The 17,500-nt window shown below is 36.5% G+C and overlaps 1 non-coding gene across 1 annotated transcript; it reads right to left on the bottom strand.

Annotated features, from left to right (window-relative positions):
• Window positions 1-5,406: 5,406 nt before the first annotated feature.
• Trnap-ugg lies at window positions 5,407-5,478 on the bottom strand. The gene has a single exon. It is a non-coding gene; the product is annotated as a tRNA-Pro (tRNA).
• Window positions 5,479-17,500: the final 12,022 nt, after the last annotated feature.

Below are 17,500 nucleotides of genomic sequence, written 5' to 3'. Positions count from 1 at the left end.
TTCTTTACAAGTAATTCAGGGCTGACACGTCAAAGGCCTTCGATAAATCACACAGAGTGAGCAAATTGATCTGGTTGTTGTCTATATTTTTATAAATTTCTCTGTGATTTTTAAATAATGCTGTTTCGGTTGATAGTTTACTCCTAAACCGTGTTGTGTGTTAGATAAAAAGGTTTTTTCTTCCAAAAATGATGTTAATTGGTTTGCAACTATTTTCTCGAGAACTTTAGATATTTTTTGGTTTAGTATAGTGATGGGTCCGATAATTATTAATTTCGTCTCTGTCACCGGGATTTGAAAATAGGTGTTTTGATACCATGTTTCCAGAGTGAAGGATAAACACCGGTGACTATGGATGTATTAATAATGACTGTCAAATAGTATGCAATTGCTGGTAAACTATAAATTATGAAACGATGTGCAATGCCATCCGCTCCCACGGAGTTCGTCTTTCTTAAGTTTTTTTATTGTCAGAATAATTGTTTCTACTTCTACTGGCTGCGGTCTGAAAAAGTTTGTTTGTGGGCCTCGTTTCGTTTATGTTGTGTTGATATTAGGGGCATTGTCTGTTCAAAAAGTGCGTCTACCGATTTCTGCAAAGAAGTTATTAAAGTGTTCTATGTTGTTTATGGAAATGTCTGTATTTTGTTTCTTCTTAGGCACTAGTGTATTTACTAGTTTCCATGTTTCGGCAAAATCGTTTCTACATTCCTTGAATTTAATTTTAAAGTAATTTTTTTTTCGCACAAAGGAGGATGTTTTCACATTCCTCTTCTTATGTTTGTATTCAGCTGCAAGGCGGGTCCATATCTGTTTATTTTTGAGAGCTTTATGAGTATTATTTCTATCATTTATGGCCCTCTTAATGTTGTCACTTATCCAAAGGGGCAGGAGGACGTCTAACTGTTTTGTTTTAAAAGGTGCGGAGGCATCGATGCCGTTTTTTATCACATTGGTTAAATATTTACTTGTCTGTTCACGTCATCTGTTGTTAAGATCTCTGAGAGTATAATTTGTTGGCAAAAATATGTTGGCAGAGTAACTGAGGATTGTATTGTGTTAAGTCGCGAGAGGTTTTAGTGACTGTTTTCGCTTTGGTTTTTCTACATTTATGGTCAAAGGTTAAAAGCTTGTGATCTGCAAATGTGGCATGGGACAGCGTCTGTGTGAAGTATGATATCGGGTCTCTTTGTTATTATAACATCTAATATGGATGAGGTGTTTTCTGTAATCCTTGTAGGTTTCTTTATAAGTTGTTTTTAGTTTATGTATATTGATTATCCCATGTAACTTTGCATTTGGTTTATTTAGATCGTCATTTAAGTCACCTAAGATAAAAAGAGGGTTTTCTCTTTAGTGACATTTCTCTGTAAAAATTTCCAAGATAATCAAAAAATTCTATGGTGGCATGAGGGTGTCTGTAATTGTGCCGACGAGGAAGGAAGGGCACATACGCTTTGTAAAGGTTACCCAGATGTCCTCTACAGCTGTATGATTTACAATTGTAGAGGACATCTTATTTGATTTAAAGGGTATCGCTTACATATATGCAGACTCCACCTCCACGTCCTGCATCACATCTATAAACATGAAAATTTGGGATGCTGATGAAATTGCTTGATATTTCTTGGTGAAGCCAAATTTCACTAATACACAAAATATCAATTTTCTCTCCTTAATTAACAGTTTGATTTTGTCGAAATGACCGAGGGAGGGACTGTGCATTAATGTGTTCTATTCTGATAGTGTTTACTGGTTTGCCCGCCGGATTTGCAACGTCAAACATTCTGTTCGCCGTTGTACTTGTTTCTGTTTAGGAACACTTTTACATTGGGGGGAAGACGTCGGGTTCTAGGAAAAGATCTGGGTTTATATCTTTGCCTCTTATAGTGACTGTGAAACTGGAGTAATAATTATGTGTCATTTTAGTTTTAAAAGCTTTCACATTAGAAATATGGTTAAATTTATTTTTCCCGGAAGTCTTCAATATCTTCCTCTTGCGTGTCAGGGTGGCAACTTGTAATTTTATAAGTACACTACCTTAGGTCGGTCGGCGCCTTGCAAGGGTTTTGGTGAGTGGCGTTCCTCCCTTGTTTTTCTTCTTTGTTTTCGAGAGTTGACAGGAATGAATCCTTCATCATCTTGGTGGGTCTGCGGCTGCTCGTTTATTTGTTGCCGTGTTTCCGCTCGATCCGAGTAGTTGTTGATGACTATTGTGGCGCTTGTGAGTAGGAGGGAAGTAGGGGGCGGGTACTCCAGGGACGTGGTGGTGTGGGCGCGTCTTCCAGTGGCGGTTTGGTGGAAGATGTTTTTGCTTGTTTTTTTTCTTTTACTGTTTTTAAAGTAGCTTCTTCTTGGGGTTACTTGTGATGAAGCTTCGTTCCTCATCCTGGTTGCAGGACGCCTCAGCGTGTTATTGGGCAAACGCTTGCGTGGCCCGGACGAGGGGTGGCTGGCGCGTCAGCAAGGTCGTGAGTGTGCTGGGTCGGAGTGGTAGAGAGGAGAGGGTAGAGGGGACGGAGTGTCGGGGAGGGTGATGGGGGTGGAGGGGGGGTGGAGAGGTGTTGTTCGTGGGTACTGCCGTGGAAGTGTAGGAGTGTGATTTTGTGTAGATTCATTTTGTGGCGTATTTGGTAGAGGACATTCGACAGGGGGGGGATGCGAAGGAAGGGGTTGGTAGGCAGATTGATCGTGGGCAGGGGTTGGGAGGTCGGATGTTACGTGCTGGGATGGGGTGAGAATGTTGTGACTAACGCTTCCTTTCCGCATTTGTGGCGGCCGAGAAAGCATCGCATCTTTGGTAATCAAACTGTTTATTGCAGATTGCTTTCGGAACATTCCGATCAGCAAATCAATTTTATTTTCAATAAGATCTTGAATTGATGAAGGAGGGTTTGTGTTTGTTTTTTTGTGTATCTTGGTGTTTGATTTTTGAAAAAATTTTTACAAAAGTTGCAGAAATACCTGTTTTCTTTGGAGGGAGACCAATCAGTGGCTGGTGTGTCTGTCGTTGTTGTAGCAAACACTATGTTGTCCTTTTTTAAGCACTGATCGATCATTGTATGCACTCTGGAAGTTTTCATCCTTTTTCATGTCTTTGGTTTGTATTTCTTGTTCTTCTAGAGTCTGATATATGTAGAATGATATTGTAGGCGTTGTCGATCTCGTCCGGGCTGTAACAGTTTCCTGATTTGATCACATAAACCATCCGAGCCCAGGCTTTTTTTGTGGCAATAAAGCATAGGAATTGTGTTCAGCACTATGTTTGTTCCTTAAAAAGATACACGGCCTTTCTGTCTGCACTGCATTCACTGTTTCCATTTATCTGATTTGTTTCTTCATTGCCTCACTGTTATCACTGCTTTGCTGGTTTCGTTGTTATTTTTTGATCGGGCTGCTGTATTGTCCGGGTTGCTGAGTCGCCCTTTGCCCTGGGCAGGGGGGCAGCCTTGACCCTGGCTACCGTGGGGGTGCCCATCGTCATGGGGGGGAGCAGCTTTGACCCTCGTTGCCAAGGGGCCCGTATCCTAGGGCGGAGGGTCCCATTACCCTGGGAAGGGGGCACGAAACCCGGGCCAAGGTCCCCTTACACTCTGGGGATGAGAGCTCGGGCTACTGCCCGAGGAAGCACCGGGGAAGCTCCCTGGTTGGCCCCCTGTGACCCTGGGGGGGTAGTCAGATTTCCCTCTGACTCTGCGGGACCATGAGATGCCATGGTTTGCTGAGCTGTTAGGCGGGTGCGGAAGGAGGTAAAAAAAACGTCCGTTCCCACGGCGGCTAGACTCAGAGAGCCTGTGTCTAATATATATATACATGTATATGTATGTGATGCACACACACACCCCCCTCACACTCTCACACACACACACACACATACACACAAACAAAAAAAAAAAAACAACACACACCACCCACACACACACACACACACCACACACACACACACACACACACACACATACACACACACACACACGCACACACACACACACCACACACACACCCCACACACACACACACACCCCAACACACATATATTATATATTATATATATATATATTATATATATCTATATATTTTATATTAAAATGTGGGTGTGTAATATTATGTGTGTGTATGTGTATACATACCTACATTATGTATATATATATATTATATATATATATATATATATATATAATATATATATATATTATATATATATATATATACAAGCGCGTGGGTATGAGTATGTGTCTATGTATACATATATATATATATATATATATATATAATATATATATATATTATATATATATATATAAATATGTATATTGCATGTACACACACACACACACACACACACACACACACCACACACACACACACACACACAAAACACACACACATACACCACCACACACAAACACAACACACACAAAACACACACACACACACGCACACACACCTATATATATATATATATATATATATATATATATATATATATATAATATATATATATATATATATATATATATATGTATATATATATATATATATATATATATATATATAATATATATATATATATATATATATATTATATATATCATATTCAGGAACAGATGCTATGAATGAGCAGAATCTTCTATTCCCTTGCAACCTCGTAACACCAATCTGCCTTGAGAAAATAGGTTTCACTTCATAATACACACTGCATATCTCGCTTTCTCTTCAGTCAAGAGTTCTGTGGCAGCTGAAGACGCCTTAAGTTAAACAGACTAGGTCAGTTTTCGTTGTGATTTCCTTTCAGTACCCGGATGATTTTCGGCAATCAGGACATCAATTATGACTACTAATAGACTGACAGCCAGAAATATTTATACTATTACCTATACACCAATTGTTCCTTCGTCACTGTGTCTTACCGATCAATGCATTTTTATGTGTATCAGTCAACAAACAAAAAACCTTTGATAATAGAAAATAATGAATAAAAGGCACTGAGATTATGAAGCTGAACCTGATATGTTGAGAAATCTTTATATTGCTGTTTTATTAACGATGACAAACTTTTGTTTTCAAGGAAAGGTAAGAGATGATTTCTTTTCTTTTAGTGTCTATGACTTGGAAAAAATAAATTTTAACAAAGACCAGCGAACATAAGCCTCATTTAGTGAAACAGACACTCATGTCCCACATACATGCATACATGTATGTTGTGTGTTTTTGAGAGAGAGAGGAATAACGATTTTGTGAGTGAAAGTGTGTTTGTGTGGTTGGATGTGCGAGTATACAAGAAGGTAAATACTCTTCTCACCAAGAATGATTTCTTGCCTACACCACAGCAGTTTCTCTGAAATCCAATGAGGCAGTGTCTGCAAATGGTATGGTCATTTAGGATAAAAGAGACCTCACTAATGAGGGCCTGACCGGGATTTGAACCCGGGACCTCTCGCACCCAAAGCGAGAATCATACCCCTAGACCATCAGGCCGACATAAATGCTAGTGAAAGCATCCTGAAACTGTAAGCAAATTTCAAACACACATTAGTATACTGTATATGAATAAATATATATCATATAAATACATATCATATAATATATATAAATATATATATAATATATATATATATATATATATATAATATATATATATATATATATATATAAAGTTTGATCTAAGTTTCAGGCTGCTTTCAGTTACATTTACATCGGCCTAATGGTCTAGGGTATGATTCTCGCTTTGGAGGGTGCGTTCAAATCCTGGTCAGGCTCTTGTTAGTGAGGCCTTTATCCTAAACCATACCATTTATTGACAGTGCTTCTTGGATTCCAGAATTGTTGTGGCGTAGGCAAAAACTCATTCTTGGTAAAGTATTTTATTTCCAATATGTACTAAGAGCAAACCATCAGAATTTCACTCACACACACACACACACACACACACACACACACACACACACACACAACACACATACATACACACACACATACATACACACACTCACACACATCCGTGTGACGGACATGGGTAAATGTTTGATTGAATGTAGGCTTAGGTTCGCAGGTGTTTGTTGTGGTATTGGTGTTAATCCAGAGATGTTATTTTTCCCCAAGGCCTAGACGCCGAAAGAATAAATAATATCACTTGCATTTTATTAAAAAGAAAAAAAGAAAAAACAATATATAAAACAGCAATATTAAGATTTCCCAGATCATCATATTTCAGTTTTCATGGTCTCCGTTTCTCTTATATGCCGGTTTTCTATGATTAAAGTTTTTCTCTAATATTTTTTTTTCTTATTTGTCTGATATATAAATGAATGCATTGGTCGGTAAGTTACGAGGAAGACACTGTAAAATATTCCATTTGTATGTGCCTACATGTATATTGGCATATGTATAAATAGTCTGTGTATTATCCATATGATTATTTTTCTGCTTGTTATTCTCTCAATAGCGATAATTGATGGCCTTATTGCAGAAAATCATCCGAGTTGCCAAAAAAGGAAATCACAAGAACTGATCTTTTCTGTATGACTTGGAGCTTACAGTCTAGATTAATTTTCTCTTTCCAGCTCTCTGTAAAGAACGGCCTGATGGTCTAGGGGTCCCGGGTTCAAATCCCAGTCAGGCCCTCTCTTTGTCAATATCATGAAACTTTGGGAATATAAGAGTTGATATGCATGCATTGCATTAAAAACAACGAAAAACTACTCTTTCTACAAATGCTGAAAGTAGGGTATTTCTTCATTTACATCGTTATATTTCTTTTCTTCTGTTTTCAAGTAAAGGTAACTGTTTGTTGAAACACTCTACGTCTGGTGTGTACCATAATTTTTACTTCGCTTCTATTATGGTAATGCCACACGTGCGCGCGCGCGCCCCACACACACACCACGCACGCACGCACGCACGCCCCAACGCACGCACACACACACACACACACACACACACACACACACACACACAACACACCCCACACACACACACACATATATATTAATATATATATAATATATTATATATATATATATATCATATTCAGGAACAGATGCTATGAATGAGCAGAATCTTCATTTCCCTTGCAAACTCGTAACACCAAACAGCCTCGAGAAAATAGTTTTCACTTCATAACACTCACTGCATATCTCGCTTTCTCTTCAGTCAAGAGTTCTGAGGCAGCTGAAGACTCCTTAAGTTAAACAGAAAAGGTCAGTTTTCGTTTGCGATTTCCTTTTCATACTCGGATGATTTTCGTCAATCAGGACATCAATTATAAACTACTGATAGACTGACAACCAGAAATATTTATACTATACCTATACACCCATTGTTCCTTCGTCACGTGTCTTACCGATCAAATTGGATTACCTCCAGTACATAACAAAGACCAGCGAACATAAGCCTCATTTAGTCAAACAGACACTCATGTTCGTCACATACATGCATGCATGTGTGTGTGTGTGTGTTTGAGAGAGAGAGGATTAAAGAATTTGAGAGTGAAAGTGTGTTTGTGCGAGTATATAGGAAGGTAAATACTCTTCTCACCAAGAATGAGTTCTTGCCTACACCACAGCAATTCCTCTGAAATCCAATGAGGCAGTGTCTGCAAATGTTATGGTCATTAGGATAAAAGAGACCTCACTAACGAGGGCCTGACGGGATTTGAACCCGGGACCTCTCGCACCCAAAGCGAGAATCATACCCCTAGACCTTTCAGGCCGACATAAAATGTTAGTGAAAGCAGCCTGAAACTGTAAGCAAACTTCACACACACATATAGTATACTGTATAAGTATAAATATATATTATATACATACGTATAATATAATATAATATATATACATATATAAATATGTATGTATGTATGTAAAAATATTATATATTATATATATATATATATATATATAATATATATATAAAGTTTGATCTAAGTTTCAGCCTGCTTTCAGTTACATTTACATCGGCCTATGGTCTAGGGGTATGATTCTCGCTTTGGGAGGGTGCGTTCAAATCCGGGTCAGGCTCTTGTTAGTGAGGCCTTTATCCTAAGACCATACCTTTATTGACAGTGCTTTTTTGGGGATTCCAGAATTGTCGTGGCGTAGGCAAAAACTCATCTTGGTAAGATTTTCTTTCCAATATATACGCACTAACAGCCAAACAACAGACTTTCTCACACACCCACACCACACACACAAACACACACACACAAAACACACACACGCACACTCACACACACACCACACACACACACCACACACACACAACACACCACACACACACCCCCACACACACACACACACACACACACACACCCCACATCCGTGTGACGGACATGGTAATTTTTTGACTCAGTGAAGGTTAGGTTCACGGGTGTTTTTTTGGGGGTATTGGTGTTAATCCAGAGACGTTATTTTTCCCCAAGGCCTAGACGCCGAAAAAATGAATATATCACTTGCATTTTACTAAAAAGCAAACGACAATAAAACAGCAATTTTAAAGATTTCCCAGATCATCATATTTCAGTTTTCATGGTCTCCGTTTCTTTTTATATCCGATTGTCTATGATTAAAGTTTTTCTCTATTTTTTTTCTTATTTGTCTGATATATAAATGAATGCATTGGTCGGTAAGTTTCGAGGAAGACACTGTAAAATATTCCATTTGTATGTGCCTACATGTATATTGGCATATGTATAAATAGTCTGTGTATTACCATATGATTATTTTTCTGCTTGTTTTTTCTCTCAATAGCGATAATTGATGGCCTTATTCCCGGAAAATCATCCGAGTTCCCAAAAAAGGAAATCACAAGGAGAACTGATTTTTTCTGTATGACTTTGGAGTTTACAGTCTAGATTAATTTTCTTTTTCCACCCTTTCTGTAAAGAACGGCCTGATGGTCTAGGGTATGATTCTCGTTTAGGGTGCGGAGGTCCCGGGTTCAAATCCCGGTCAGGCCCTTTCTTGCTAATATCATGAATATTGGGTATATAATTGCATGTATTGCATAAAAATAACGATAAACTACTCTTTCTATAAGTGATGAAAGTAGGGTATTTCTTCATTTACATTTTCTTTTCTTCTGTTTTCAATAAAGGCTACTGTTTGTTGAGACACCCCTACGTCGGGTTTGTGTACCAAAATGTTTTACTTCCCTTTATTAGGGTAATGCACACGTGCACGGGGGCGCACCACACACACACACACACAACACACACACACACACACACAACACACACACACACAAAACACCCCACACACACGCACACACACCAACACACACACACACACAACACACACACACACACACACACAAAACACACACACACACACACACCCCACCACACACACCACACACACACCAAACATACACATTGATATACTTTCCCTGTTTTATCAGTGACCTAGTGAAAATTTGATATCCAAAAAATAGGTCCTTTAAGTACCCTTCTCTATGCTTATGCTGAATTTTTCTCGTGTAAGGAATTTGAAACATATACAGCATTTATATGATTCTTCTGTGTTGCTACATCTTTGTCGATATCACAGCTTTTCCCGAAATCAATATTTTCATGGAAATTTCCATTTTATATTTTAAATGAACGGGTATCACTACATTTCAGTTCAATAACTTTATGTAGAAATAAATATATAAGACGGGGTATCCGTAGTTATGAAATCTACAAAGGTCAAGAAACGGCAATTCCATTGGTCTGTCATCACAAAACTTGAAGTTTGGGCCTTTGCCCAGTGCTATCTGCTATCTGAGAGGTCATAAAGGATAGAGATTTATAGGTAAAAGAAACACTCATTTCTTAAATGAATTTTCACTATGAAACGCTGATTACTAAGGCTTGAAGTGAAGAGTTTAATCAAATATAGAAGTAAAGTAGGACTGAAAGGGTTGCGAAAAGAGGACATTGGGAGTGTTGTAATTGCTATTTTTGGATATTAATCGTTTTGAGCAAGGTAATTATCTCAAAGGCTCTTAACTGAGATGGAAGCTGGAAAACTGAAATATGTCATGGACTTTTATTGTTATCATAAAAATAATACATTTCAAACGTTCAAAGTGGCATTTTCCAACTTTATCGAACTGAGAGATAAAATTTCTGCAGTCACAAATACACACCCCATGTTTCTCAGTCCCAACATACAGTTGAGATTATGAAAACTTTTTGAAAAAACAAGCTGCTAGCAGTTTATTTTTGACCACGGGAATATTAAGTAAGCTTCTATTCAGACTGGGTGTAAAGAAAACTTTGATAGAGATGTCATATCCTGATGATCAGCCAAATAACCATAAGATAATTTGCTTTAAATGCTACTTGATTTCCTGTAGTTAGGGTGAGCAAAATTTCCCATCTCTACAAAAGAAACTACAAAGAGACCCGAGCATTGTTTAATGAAAGATTGACGTCAACAACCGAGACATTTGATGATAAAATGGATTCCGAAAAAAGGGCCTGTCTGGGATTTGAAGCCGGGACGTCTCCTAAGCGAGAACCATATCCTACACCATCAAGCCTTTACACAAAAAGAAAAAATTATATATCGTTAGAACTCTTAGAGGTGGAAATTTAGGAATAAATACTATTTGATTTCTTCAGCATAATTGCGGTATTCATTTCACGGTAATCCCAAGGTATCACTTAAATCTTACTCTACTTTATCTTCTATATTTGATATACTCTTCACTTCACACCTTATTAATCGTGTTTCATAGAGAAAATAGTAAGAAGAAAAATGACATTTCTCTCCTTATGACTGTCAATACAGTTTATCTAGTTTTGTCTAATAACCCTACATGCAGAATCTGTTTCAAGAGTATCCCCTTTTATTAAAACCTTATCAAATATGAAATAGGGTATATATTAGTACACACCCCACACACACACACACACACCACACACACACCCCACCCACCCCCCCCACCACACACACACACCCACACACACACACACACCACCACAAAACACACACAAAACAACACCACACACACATCTGGAAGATGTAAACCTTCATTCTCATTAGTAAATAAATGAACATGACGATTAATTAGATTTAGAGAAGAAAAATTGCTTTTTCTTTTTCAAAAATAATCTTCAGCAACAAAAAACGAAAAAAAGATAAGACTGAAAAACAGCATCTCGAGTTAGTAAGAAAAAAAAATCACTCTTGGAACTTTGCTTCTTGTTATTGTTGTCCTTGCTTATATGTTATCACTATTTCATCATTTTCTTTTAGTTATTTTGCAGATTTTATAAAGAATTATAGTTAAACCTTATCAGCTACAATTTGCCCAAATTTAATTATATGTTATGGTCATTTGCTATAGCTTCAGAAAGAAAAAGTGAGGTCTGCAAGAGGGGTTGCAAAAGAGTTAAGAGAACCTTGGCTCTTGTTTATGTATGTAGGTATGTAGTATGTATGTATGTATGTATTATATTATATAGACGCGCGCGCGCGCGCGCGCGTGTGTACGTATATGTATGTGTATATAAATATAATATGTATATACATACATAAAATTTGTGTCTATATATGTATATATGTGAATATGTATATAAATATATGTAAAATGTATATATGCGCGTATGTACATATATGTATATATGCATATATATGTATATAAATCTACACATATACACAAATGTATATATAATATAATTATATGTATATATACATATGCACAAATAAGTCATATGCATATATATATATATAAATGCATATGTGTGAATATATATGTATATAACAAGTATATAAAATGAAATATTATATATGTATGTTAAAATATATTTGATAAATTTTATGTATATAAAAATGTATCATATGTAAAATATATTATATATACATGTATACATATTTTAAATATATGTATATATACATGTTATACATATGTAAATATATGTATATGTATGTAACACACCAACACACACACACACACACACACCACACACACACAAACACACACACAACACACACAAAACACACACACACATGTATATAAATAGAAATTTTACCACAGGAAAAGCGAAGAAAAAAGACCGTAGGGCGTTGTCAATAACCGGGAACATTTACTATTTAAGCCTCCGGGCTAGTACAGTGGTAACGTGTCGGCCTCTCACCCGAGGGGTCGGCGGTTCGAGCCCCGCCCAGGCGCGAGAAGTTGCAATTGTCGCCCGGAGGCTACTGCTGTGGGGGGATCACGGCGGGCAAGGACTAGGCTCAGCCGAGTCAGCACCAATGACACACGTGAGCGATTCGGCATTAGGCGACACAGGCCGGGCTCCCCTCATGGGCATAGCCCGGGCGAGGCAAAGGGCTTCGCATATCGGACTTATTCTTTAATATTTACGTAAACAATATATAGGAATAAACTGAAGAAAAGAAACATAGCCATGTATTACCTTCAGCATATGCCGAAGCATTACTTTTTCGTTATTTTTTAAATGTTTTATTTGCATATCGACTCATAACCAAGTTATGTTTGGTAAAGAGAGGGCCTGACCGGGATTTGAACCGGGACCTCTCGCACCCTAAGCGAGAATCATACCCTAAAACCATCAGGCCGTATAGAAAATGAGAAGAAAAGTTAGTTTAGACTGTGAGCTCCTTCATCTACACTCAGGTTACGGTCGTACTGGCCCCGCCCACTTCCGCTACTTGTTATGACTAGCGTAGACCTGGAGGTTATCTTTTCATTCACAACTTACTTACAGCTGTTAAGATGGGATTCACTATAAAACATAGTCATGTAAATATCGTCTGATTTTTTCTAAATATATGATATTTATATGTATATATCTGTATGTTTATGTATGTATGTATACATAATATATAAGTATATACGTGATTATTCTATTACAGTTGATTTGTACTATTTGGTTATATATGTATATATATACTATATACATGTATATAATACACATGCACACACCACACACACACACACACACACACACCCCACACACACACACACACACAACTACATCCCATACATACATACTACAACCCTACACACACACACACACACACACACACACAACCACACACCCCACCCACACCCCACCCCACACACACACCACACACAAAACACACACACCCCACACACACACACACACACATACACACACCCCACACACCACACACACACAACACACACACGTGTGTATGTGTGTGTGTATGTATATGTATATAGCACACTATGGAAATTAAAAACTGAGGGACATTTTGTCACAAATATGGTGTCATGATTTTATTGTTCCGCCCCACCAAACAGCACATGGTGCATACAAAGTGTAAAGTAAGGAAATGGAGTAAAACGGTGTTGGTAAACGACGAAATAAGATTGCCTGAAGTAAATTCTATTAGTTATGTGGAAACCTGAAATTTCTTAAAATTGAGGAATAATAAAAAATAATTTAGAATAATAAAACTCTGGAATTGATAATATTAATAATAATAATCATCAATATTATAAAAAAAATTCCTTATCTAGTGTGATTCTCGATGGACTATGCTTCCTATTTTATCATTAGCCATATGTGACAGAATAAAAACAATATTTAAAGCTTAAGTTCAAAAAGGACTACCATAATGAAATAATGGCAATAATGATAATAAAAGCAATAAAAAAGACAATAACTACAACAGGATTATAGCTAATAAAAATAACAATGATAGCTGATAATAATAATAATGCTGCTGCTGATGATGAGAATAAAGACAACAACAACATAAAAAGCAACATTAACAATGAAGTAATTGATATAGTAATATTAGTTGTAATGTTAATCGTGATAGCAGCAGTAGTGATCGTAGTAGTGATGATCATACTGATAAAGAACAAAGAATGATAAAAAACAATTTAGATATAAAATTTAACTGTCTACATACTAATCCAAAGACTTTCAATGCATAGGTGGTTAAAAACATAAAAGTTTCCTTACAAAAATATTAAAATTATTTACAGAAAAATCTTTATAAGGATTAGATTAATACAACACAGTTTGAAAAAGAAAAATCTGTTTCGTGAATAACATTTCCTGAATTTCAATGGAACGGAGCAAACTTTCAAAGCGTTTTTCTCAAACATTGACTTTGAGATATTGACCCTTCTTATTCTTGGGCCCTAGAATGTAAATAATTTCTGCACAATGTGACGCTATGCGTGGGAAGCGGGTCGGGTATTCCTATGTAAACCCAATAATCGGCTGAGAATATTTTATAAATGACCAGTTCAGTACATAAAAGGGTTTTAGTATGTAAAAAAAGACGAAACATGCTTAAATCAAATTAATGTAGGATGCTTTTTCGAAGATTGTATTGTATTGTGTGTGTGTGGGGTGTGTTGTGTGTTTTGTGGTGTGTGTGTGTGTGTGTGTGGGGTGCTCGTTTCAGAGCATCCGGCGCATCATAGTTACTCCCATTTTAGTTTTGTTAGGGATTTAAAATTACAAAAAACTGTTATATTTAAGGTCTTTCCACGTTTCAATGCGTCCGTTTAGCTGAATGTTTCTTCGTTTCAGTAATTTAGCGGCTTCTGCAATCTCAGCCGATTATTAGTAGCTAATTATTTATTTTTAGCCAGTTGTATTTTATATATATAACATATTATATATATATATATATATATTTTATATATATATATATATATATATATATATGTGGGGTGTGTGTGTGTGTGTGTGGTGTGTGTGTGTGGTGTGTTTTGTGTGTGGGGTGTGTGTGTGTGTGTGTGTGTGTTTACCGGAGAGTCTAGAAATAGCGAAATAAAACTCAGTGAACAAGAGGGTTCAGGACGAAGAAAAAAGTTTCTCTGAAATCATAGAAACCGAGGAATCTGAATCTTGAATTTCCTACGTTTTCTAAGAGGCTTTATGGCCATGTGTAAAAGACCATAGGCCGTATCTTCAGTAAATAATTTGCCTTCATTATCAATGAATTTTATGGAAACATGCTCAGATGCTTAATAACATTTGTAAGTAAGAGTGAAAGATTTTGCAAAAACGTGTTTAAAGGGTTAATAACAATAATAGTTGAATAACATTAGACAGTATGCACAAACTCTAGGATACAAAGTTGCAGAAGTGGGCCTGACAAATGTACCACAGCTTGCCCACGCCTGTGCAGTTAGCCCGGTGGTAAATTTAAAAGGGCTAAACTAAACTAAAAAAAAAACATAACAGCTAACCGAAACGCAGGTGAAGAAACTACCTCTAAAAATTTCATCTTATATTAGACTCTGAAGCAACGGCCTGATGGTCTAGGAGTATGATTCTTCCCCTTAGGGTGCGAGAGGTCCCGGGTTCAAATCCCGGTCAGGCCCTCTCTTTATCAATGCAGTGAGAGTGGGGTTGTGGGATTCATGTGATATTAACCACCTATTACCACTCAAAAATATGTTTTAAAGAATCTTTACTAATATACAACGAAGCTAATGAAATAAATAATGTGAAAAAGCAACATATCATGAAATGGGATAATATTGGGCTGTTTCACGAGCATCCTGGCGCATCATAGTACTCGTATTTTAGTTTTGTTAGGGATTTTTAAAATTAAAAAAAAATGTTTCATTTAAGGTTTTTTTTCCACGCTTCAGATGCGTCCGTTTAGCTGAATGTTTTTTCGTTTCAGTAATTTAGCGGGTTCCTGCAATCTCAGCCGATGTATTAGTAGCTAATTATTTATTTTTAGCCAGTTTTGACACATATATATGTGTGGTGCGTGCGTGTGTGTGTGGTGTGTTGGGGTGGGTGTGTGGGGTTGTGTGTGTGTGTGGTGTGTGTGTGTGTGTGGTGTGTGTTTGTGTGTGTGTTGTGTGTGTCGTGTGTGTGTGGTTGTGTGTGTTTGTGTTGTGAAATTATAATATGTATATATAATAATTAAAATTTAAACTAAGTTGTAAGATGTAAATAATGATGAAGAGGAATAAGAATTTAAAAAGGATATTGCTTAAATTTATAACATTAGGCAATACAAAACGGATTTAAAAGGCTCTCCTTAAAAAGAATTCAACCCTATATTAAACAAAGGAAAAATTTTCCAAAAACCTTACAAATGAATACTTCTGCCTTAAATTGATTTTATGTTTAACTTTTTTTGTATACAGAAAGAGGGCCTACCGGGATTTGAACTCGGACCTCTCGCACCCAAAGCGAGAATCTACCCTAGGACCATCAGCCATGATAAGAGTGTTTTTTTTTCAACAGCCAACATTTCTTGCAAAACAAGACCAACATTTTCCATAAACAAACTGTCCTAAACCACCCCAAATTGATTTTTCAATGTGTGTTTTTTTAAAGATATACGACCCTAGATACGACAGTTAGAGTTGATAAGACACAACACCCAGTAATTAGTCTAAACCTAATTTATCCCTATAAAAACTAGTTCTTTTTTCCCTCAACTTTTTCAACGGCACTTTTGCAAAGAGCACTCCCTACCAGGAAGCTTTATAGCTTCATTATTCCCATACAAATATAAAAAAGCAAACAAATTTTTTTTACTAAGACTCCGTGTTATGACAATGCGTTTAAAAAATACATTGAAAACCTAGCAACGAAATATGAAAATTTGATAAAGTAAATTTACCCCAAAAGACCAAGTTTTGCCGATAAAACCCTGATTTATTTTCGCTCAATGCGAGGGGGACTCAAGGTTCAAATCCCGAAACGGGCCGAGATTTTTAAAGTCTTTCATATGGATTTGTGAACAGAAGAAAGTGTATTCTGTTCCCCGTTTTATTCTGCGTTTTTTTTTTTTTTTCGTATGAAATATCCATAGTTCAGAAATCTGTTAGAACCAGAAAGTCTAGAGGTTTTTGGTCATAGCCAACGTCAGGCAAATTTCCATCTGGTCAGTGTGGACAGGAACATTAGTACCGCAATTTTCTGTTGTGGTTTAAGGGTTAATGTAGCAGTCTGGATAATGAAAATCTAATGCGAACATGACATTTTAGTAAAAAGTATTACTTTCAGTATTGCAACTATATGGAAATGCAATAATATTTTTTTTTTTTGCTTAAAAATCCTTTCGTTAAAAAAATGTTTCGAGGACTTACAGGTAGAGAAGTTCCTAAGGGCCCAAAGTTATCAATTATGCATTTCCATCATTCGGCCCGAAGAACACTAGATGTCCTAATAGAACAGCACGTAAGCATGTTAGTACAGAATATATATTACTAAATGAAAAATCACACATTTTTCTTGAATCAGTTGTACAATATAATATGGTGATATAAACCCATCTGCCTGTACAGTGTGTGTCCACATTATGTATAAAATAAAGTATAAATAGTAAAACTAATATGATGATAAATTCGAGAGGGTGATTAAAGGTATTATACATGTCTCGTTACACGAAATCTATATTAACAATCATAAAATGATGTATCTTATAGGTTCCATTTCTGCCTATTCTTCAAAGTTATGCTTATCATTTCTTATTTTAGATATTAATTTTTACTGAGCAATACGAATTTTTCTGTATTTGAACTACAGTTT

This window comes from Penaeus monodon, chromosome 4, assembly GCF_015228065.2.
Source record: "Penaeus monodon isolate SGIC_2016 chromosome 4, NSTDA_Pmon_1, whole genome shotgun sequence".
NCBI classification, from domain to species: Eukaryota; Metazoa; Arthropoda; class Malacostraca; order Decapoda; family Penaeidae; genus Penaeus; species Penaeus monodon.
This window is presented reverse-complemented; position numbering and strand designations above follow the sequence as displayed.